The following is an 8,376-nucleotide window of genomic DNA, read 5'->3' on the forward strand; positions in this document are numbered from 1 at the left end:
AGGACAGACACCCCAAGAGCAACTAAGAGTGACATTTTTGAGGAACTGTAGTCTAGAGAGGAACGTCCTGGGAGAAAGCCATTTTGAAACCAGAACTTTGGAGCAGACGCCAGCCAGGTGCCTTCCCAGCTAACAGAGGTTTTCCGGACACCATTGACCATCCTCCAGTGAAGGTACCAGATTGCTGATGTGTTGCCTTGGACACTTCATGGCTTTAAGACTGTAACTGTGTAACCAAATAACCCCCGTTTTATAAGAGCCAATCCATTTCTGGTGTTTTGCATTCTGGCAGCATTAGCAAACTAGAACAGGAGTCAAAATGACAGGAGCCAGCGTTAGCTGCGATCGGGGTGGCTATGGGGGAGGATTGGCCTGGGTTGGGGCTGGAAGCACCTGCCACTGGGTAGGACCTGGGAAGGGAGGTGTATCAGTCAGGGTTCTCTGGAGAAACAGAGCCAACAGCATATATGTGGGCATGTTTATTTATTTACTCAGTCATGTGTCTGCTTATTGGGACTGCCTCACACAATTGTGGGGACAGGGAAGTCCAAAATCCACGGGGCAGGTTGGCAGGCTGGAAATTCTGGCAACAGTTGACTTCTTGAGTCTGAAATCCATCAGGGAGGCTGGCACGCTGGAAACTCAGACCAGTGTGTGTAGTCTTGAGGCAGACCTGTGGCTCTGGGTTTTTCGCTCTTAAGGCCCTCACACAAGGGGATGAGGCCCACCACATTGTCTTCTTTACCATCCTTTACAGCTGATCGTCCATGCTAATCTCATCTTCAAAGTTTCTCCAGCCGACAGGACTTTGACCACCAAAGGTGACCCAGGGCATGGAGAGGCAGGCTCCGGAGGCTGCTTCTGTCCGAAATCACAAAGGCCAGGGCCTCTGAACCCAACTGCTTGTTCCCCAAACACTCCCTGCCCTTGTGCGTCCCCCGCGTTTGAGCTGTCAAGCCTAGCAGGAAGGGCTCAGACAGAACTAACCAGACGCAGTCAGGGGAGGAACTAATCCTGTCTGTGGCTGGGAGCAGAGGGAGGGCAGGGGCTCCGGGGGGATTGTTTGACTGCAAGCAACAAAAGCCACACAGAGTATCCCCCCATTGAAGGGGGTACCCTGGAAGGACACAGGGACCCCCAAAATTTACTTCTAGGAATTTATGCTGTCGATATAGTCAAAGGGGTGCAAAATTACAACTGTGAGCGACATTATTTAGTGCAGCATTGTCTGTAACAGCAAAGCAAAAACAGGCATTGGTCCACAGGGAAGCTGGTAACAGCTGGTAACAGCTGTTGCCTCAGTCCCCCCAGGTTTCCTTGGGGGGCTGAGAACAGGGTGAGAGGGAGGTGGCCCACCATATCTCCTTTTGTTTCCTTTTGGAATTTTGAACTGTGATTATATTGCCTATTCAAAAAATTAAAATAAAAAAGAGAAAGGAAGGACACAGGAGACACAGTTGCAGAGCTGGGGAGAAGGGCTCCCCCTTGCCCCTCTCTGCCGGTGGCTTCCTCCCTGATCCAGCCCCTCCATGCCCCCTCCCAAGTTTCCAGGAGAAAGAATCCAATTGGATTGGCTTGAGACAGGAGTCCTTCCACCCTGGCTCCATCGGCCCTGGAAAGAAGCAGAAAGAAGCCACATGACGTGGTACGTGAGAGCTGCCCACAGGGGCTGGAAATGGGCCTCTTCTGCTCACCGCAGCACCCCTGTTTCCCGGCAGACGGCCTGGCACATAGTAGGTGCTCAGTAAACACTTGTTGAATGGCTGTGTGGCACAGGGGTGGCTCCTTTCAGGGGGCCCCTCAGAGGCACTGACGTTCTGGCTGGTTCTGAAGAGCTACTCGGGACCCAGCAGATGCGGGAGGAGGAAACCATAGTGCAGGGCAGGGCGAGGGCCAAGGCAGGAACCAGAACTGAGCGGGGCTGCCCTTGGGGAGATAACTGTGCTGGGGGGAAGTGGTGGCAGATAAACCTGGGCCCAGATGGGGATGGGCCTTAAAGGCAACCCCAAGAAGCATGGATGTGTCCCTAGAGTCAATGAGAAGCCACGATCGGGCTTAAGGAGGGGAAGTAAATGATGGTTCTTTGAGCTTAGGTGCAGGAGAGAGGAAGACAGGGCTCGGTGGTCCTTGCACAGGAGGAGGGGGCTGCCCTGCCAGGGGCACCTGGGTTACAGTCCTGCTCCCCTCTCATTGGCAGAAGTGGGCAGCCTGGAGGACTGGGGCTGGAGATGGGAGTGACACCAGCCAGTGTCACTCAAGATGCTGACATGGGCCAGTCATTCTCACAGCCAGGTACTCAAAGACCCCTCCAGCAAGTCCTCCATGGACAGGAGAAGGTTCAGAGAGGCTGCTGTCTTCAAAGTTTGGAGATGGCAGAGCTGGGACCAAGGGGCGGAAGTGGCAGTGCCATCCATTGGAACTATCCGGAGGGAGTGTGCTGCCTCAGATGGTAGTGACCTTCCCAAAACGTGAAGTGTGCAAGCAGAGGTGGATGGCCATGCAGTTGGGATGTCTTAGAAGGAACTGATGGGGGGTGGGGTAGAAGGTCTCGAAGGTCCCGATACTTCATTCATGCTTCCATTCATTTATCATTTAACAAATACTCACTGCAGGCCTGCCATGGACCTACATTTGCTCTGGGAGTTACTAGGGTGTCCCTCTCTCCACAGAGCTGACATTCGGGGATCAGCCTGGTGAGTGCGCATCCACTGACATCTCAGAACTTCTGGAGACATCCACAGGCTGAAAACAGCAGGCAGAGTCCTCTTTCGGGGGGCTTTCTGTTCCCCCATTCGTGTATAATAATAACAGTAGCAATATAATAATTGCACATTTACCTATCACTTACAATGTGCCAGGCAGTAATCTAAGTGTTTTATGTATAGGAACTCAGTCCTCACAACACCCACCTCATATATAAAGCACTTAGAACAGGGCCTGGCATATGACACAGTCTAAAAGTTATAATAATCATCACCCCCATTTTTTAGTTGTAAAAACAGAGGCACAGAGAGGTTAAGTAACTTGCCCAAGGTTGCATGGATTCTGAGTGGCTCACAGGGCTCCCCCTGCTCCAGACTGCCTGGCTTCACAGTCTCTGTTTTTAGCTGCTTCTACTGTGGAGGTGACAGGTGCACCAGGCTTATAAGTTCTGTTTCCTGTTGCAAAGGCTCAAAGTGGCTCCCTGAAAAGTAAAATCTTGGCAGTTTGTGCTGCTGTTTTCATCCACTCACACCCTGCCAGAAAGTTCCCCTCGACCTGTTGTCCTCTCTAGTGGCCTCTTCTCTTTACAGGTGGCTACGCTTGCTCTTTCTCTCCCTCCTCCCTTCCACCCAGGCCTCACCCCTGTGTCGACTGTGCTCCCACCGAGGTCAGATCCCCTCATTGCCAAATCCAGCACCCACTTCGCAATGCTCTTCTCCACGGCTTCCCCCGGGCCTTCCTCTTGAACCACTCTTGCCCTGCCAATCCGGAATTCTGGCTGGGCTGGCCTTCCTGCTCGCCTTCCCAGCCTCTTGTCCTCTTCCTCGACGGCAAGCCCGGGGCAACGCCATCCCCTTTGGCCTCTCTGCTGAGGACCCCTCCTCTGCCTCTGCCCCACTTTCTCCCCAGAACCACACAACCGCCTGCCAACCTGACCTCTCCCATAACCTTGATGTAGCCCAAGCAGAAGTCCTCCTTCCCAAGGCTGTGCTTTGCCATCTTGCCCCTCACACGGGTCCTCTCCGTGCTTCCCGTCCCCAGGAAGGACGCCACCATCCAGACACTTGTGCAAGCCAGGAACAGTCATCTTGTGCTCCTCCCTTTGCTCGCCTCCGGCCCCATGGTCCCTTGTTATTGAAGCCTGGCGATGTGACCTACTGAACGAACACTTTCTAGTTGCCACTGCCACCCCCTGGCCCAACACAACATCACATCTTACAGTCTCGCATTGGCCACCTGTGTCCCTTAAAGCTGCTCTTCAAACTGAAACGTGCGCCTGAATAACCTGAGCTTTTAGAGATCCCAATGACCTGGTCCACTCTGGACCAATTAAATCAGAATCCCAGGTTGTGGGATTTAAAGCTTTAAAACCACTCTAATTTTGAGGCTCTGTGCTGCAAATAATGTGCCTCACAGTGCTCAAATAAGTTTATCAGTGGTTCTCACACTACAGTGTGCATCAGAGTCACCTGGAGGGCTTGTTGAAATACAGATTGCTGGGCCCAACCCCCACAGTTTGAGTCAGCAAACCACTGAGAACCACTGCTTAAATAATGCAGAAATTTATCCTTTCACCTAACACACAGGCCAGGGGTGGGGAGGGCTCCAATCGACGCCAGCTGGATCTCATGAGATTCAGTCACTTCTTGGCTCTTGTTCACCTCAGACAATGCCAGGCTTCTGAGCAGATGATATTCAAAGGCCCTGCAGCAACTCCAGCCTCATCTCTCTCTACAGCCTCCCACCCCTCACATTCCAAGGGGTCCTAAATCAGCAGTGGTTCCTGGGACACATAATTCTACGGAGCCCTTGGGAGGCAGGATCAACCCACCAGGAGGGAGATCTAGGCTTTTCTGTCTCCCTGCACACCCCCACTTCCCACCTCCTCCTTTCCCTGGGGACAACCTGCAAATCGCTACCCCAGGTTGGCACAGTCCACCCCTCTACTCAGAATCACTTCTCTCTCTAAGCCTTCACTCATGCCCTGTTTCTACCTGGAATGACTTCCCACCCTCTGCTTCACCTGTCCAAATGCCCAGCCCTGGAGGTACAGCTGAGCCCCACTGCTCCTCAGAATCCATCGGGATGTTCTCCCTTCCTGATCTTCCTGGTCTGTCCAGATCCTGCTTTTTTGCCATTTGTTGTCCTTCCATGTGTTGGTCTCGGCTTCTGACTGGGCTGGACAACACGTTCCCACAGCCAGAGTGGTGGGGTGGAAGGACGATGGCTCTTGTTGGGTAGCAGACCTGGGTTCGACTCCAGGTTCTGTCAGTTGCTTTCTCCTTGAGCTTGGGCAAGTTACTTGAGGTCTTTGAGCCAAGTGGGTTTTTCTTTTCTTTCTTTCTTTCTTTTTTTTTTTTTTTTTTTTTTTTGGTCTGTTTAAAAAAATTAAAAGTTATTTCATAACATCACTTGTCTTCAAGGCGGCTATAAAGATCAACCGAACTCAAGGATGTGAAAGAATTTTGAAGACTGAGCTGTACAAACAGCAGTCACTCTTGCTTCTCCTTATCCTCCAGATGAATAGGTTGGAGCCAGACAGCTCTGCATTTGCCCCCAGCTTCACTCTGCACCTGTGGGACCTCGGGAAAGTCACTTAACTTCCTAGAGCCTTGTTCTTCTAATCTGTGGGATGGGAATGTGAGATAATTAAATGTAATGCAATGATCCTGGGTCAATAAATGTCACTTATCCAAAATGCCTGGTGAAGGAAATTCTTAAAAGAACAGACTGTCTCTCGATGGTGGAGAAAGTGGTTAATGGCTGGACCCACTGTTCTAAACAGCAAATTAGGGGGAAAAAAGTCCTAGGATGCTGTGGACACCCCCTCCAGACCCTCTCCACCCTGCTGCCCACAGTTAAGCCAATGCCAGTTCCCCCAAAGGACAAAAGGGAAGGAAATGGGGCCACTTTATTTACTCTCCTGCTGGATCTGTTTCCTCACATGAGGTGGCAGGGACGTCTGTCTGTCATCCAGCATCTGCAGCAGCCTCTCCCCTCAGAGGGTCTTTCTGAAGGTGGTGGGCCTGGCCTGTCAGGGGAGGGTCCTCCATGGGGATGGGAAGGTTTGAAACTAGAACCCCTGACCCCTGACATTTCGACTTGCTCAAGGCCTTCAGAGCACCCTGGCTCTGGGAACATTCCCACTCCACCCAGGCACCCTAGGAACCCCACAAATTTCCTGACTTCTTACTTTACCAACTGGGGGGGAAGGGGGATCTGATCCAAATTCTATCAATTACTCGTTCAGAATACCTCCTTTTTTTGGTGAAATCTGAATAAGCTCTAGATTTTATCGATGTCAATTTCCTGGTTTTGATATTGTATTGTACTGTAGCTATGCAAGATATTTCCATTCTGGGAGATTTGTGAAGGGTACTTGGAAGTCCCTGTGCATTTTTCCCCACTCCCTGTGACTCTACTATTATTTAAAAATAAAAAACTTTTTTGGGGGTTGTTAATAAAAATGTCCTTTTCAACTTTCTTTCCACTCCCCAGGGCACCCCCAAATCCAGGCCCATAACCCAGCCTGGAGCTGGGTTTTCCTTCTGCCTTTGGTCTTTTCACTCATGGTCCATCCAGAGAATTTCCAAGATGACAATTTCTTTTCTTAATTTCTATTTCTTTATTGACATTCCCTTTGTGTTCGTCTATCATTTTCCCAATTTCCTGAAGTTCTTTGTCCATGTTTTCCGCTTTTTGAGCATAATTATGACTATTTTTAAATCATAGTTTTTATTGTAGAATATAACATATATACATAGAAGTGATAACTCTCCAAGTGCAATTCAACAAATAGAAAGCAAATCTCAAAGAATGCTATGGGTGACAGTTCCACAGTTTCAGTTATTTCCTTATTGTGAAATATATCATATATGCAAAAAGGTAATGTCTTTCTTTTTTTTTTTTCTCCTTTAATTCTGTCCATGTTTTCTTTTTTTTTAATCTTCATTTTATTGAGATATAGTCACATACCACGCAGTCATATGAAACAAATCGTACATTCGATTGTTCACAGTACCATTACATAGTTGTACTTTCATCACCTAAATCAATCCCTGACACCTTCATTAGCACACACATAAAAATAACAAGAATAATAATTAAAGTGAAAAAGAGCAATTGAAGTAAAAAAGAACACTGGATACCTTTGTCTGTTTGTTTGTTTGTTTCCTTCCCCTATTTTTCTACTCATCCATCCATAAACTAGACAAAGTGGAGTGTGGGAACTGCCAGACTGACTTCCAGAGTGGCTGAACCATTATACAGTCCCACCAACAATGAATAAGAGTTCCAATTTCTCCACATCCCCTCTAGCATTTGTAGTTTCCTGTTTGTTTAATGGCAGCCATTCTAATCGGTGTTAGATGGTATCTCATTGTGGTCTTAATTTGCATCTCTCTAATAGCTAGTGAAGCTGAACATTTTTTCATATGTTTCTTGGCCATTTGTATTTCCTCTTCAGAGAACTGTCTTTTCATATCTTTTGTCCATTTTATAATTGGGCTGTCTGTACTACTGTCATTGAGTTGTAGGATTTCTTTATATATGCAAGATATCAGCCTTTTGTCAGATACATGGTTTCCAAAATTTTTTTCCCATTGAGTTGGCTGCCTCTTTACCTTTTTGAGAAATTCCTTTGAGGTGCAAAAACTTCTAAACTTGAGGAGTTCCCATTTATCTATTTTTTCTTTTGTTGCTTGTGCTTTGGGTGTAAAGTCTAGGAAGTGGCCACCTAATACAAGGTCTTGAAGATGTTTTCCTACATTATCTTCTAGGAGTTTTATGGTACTTTCTTTTATATTGAGATCTTTCATCCATTTTGAGTTAATTTTTGTGTAGGGTGTGAGATAGGGGTCCTCTCTCATTCTTTTGGATATGGATATCCAACTCTCCCAGCCCCATTTGTTGAAAAGACCATTATGACTCAGTTCAGTGACTTTGGGGGCCTTATCAAAGATCAGTTGGCCATAGATCTGGGGGTCTAACCCCAAATTCTCAATTCGATTCCATTGATCTCTATGTCTATCTTTGTGCCAGTACCATGCTGTTTTGACAACTGTGGCTTTATAATAAGCTTCAAAGTCAGGAAGTGTAAGTCCTCCCACTTCATTTTTCTTTTTTAGAGTGTCTTTAGCAATTTGAGTCATCTTCCCTTTCCAAATAAATTTGATAACTAGTTTTTCCAAGTCTGCAAAGTAGGTTGTTGGAATTTTGATTGGGATTGCATTGAATCTGTAGATGAGTTTGGGTAGAATTGACATCTTAGTGACATTTAGCCTTCCTATCCATGAACATAGAATAGTTTTCCATCTTTTAAGGTCCCCTCCTATTTCTTTTAGTATAGGTCTTTTACATCTTTGGTTAAGTTGATTCCTAGGTACTTGATTTTTTTAGTTGCTATTGAAAATGGTATCTTTTTCTTGAGTGTCTCTTCAGTTTGTTCATTTCTAGCATATAGAAACATTACTGACTTATGTGCATTGATCTTGTATCCCGCTACTTTGCTAAATTTGTTTATTAGCTCTAGTAGCTGTATCGTCGATTTCTCAGGGTTTTCCAGATATAAGATCACATCATCTGCAAACAATGACAGTTTTACTTCTTCTTTTCCAATTTGGATGCCTTTTATTTCTTTGTCTTGCCGGATTGCCCTGGCTAGCACTTCCAGCA

The 8,376-nt window shown here is 47.2% G+C and overlaps 1 long non-coding RNA gene across 2 annotated transcripts; it reads left to right on the plus strand.

The window, feature by feature from the left end:
* Window positions 1–216: 216 nt before the first annotated feature.
* Window positions 217–5,070, plus strand: LOC119517749. 2 transcript variants are annotated; one of them, XR_005213623.1, is made up of 3 exons: window positions 217–1,737; window positions 2,198–2,292; window positions 2,670–5,070. It is a non-coding gene; the product is annotated as an uncharacterized LOC119517749 (long non-coding RNA). The 2 variants fall into 2 exon arrangements; XR_005213622.1 differs by having other exon boundaries at window positions 217–1,733.
* The last annotated feature ends 3,306 nt before the right edge of the window (window positions 5,071–8,376 follow it).

Source organism: Choloepus didactylus, chromosome 21 (genome assembly GCF_015220235.1).
Source record: "Choloepus didactylus isolate mChoDid1 chromosome 21, mChoDid1.pri, whole genome shotgun sequence".
In the NCBI taxonomy this organism is placed as follows: domain Eukaryota; kingdom Metazoa; phylum Chordata; class Mammalia; order Pilosa; family Megalonychidae; genus Choloepus; species Choloepus didactylus.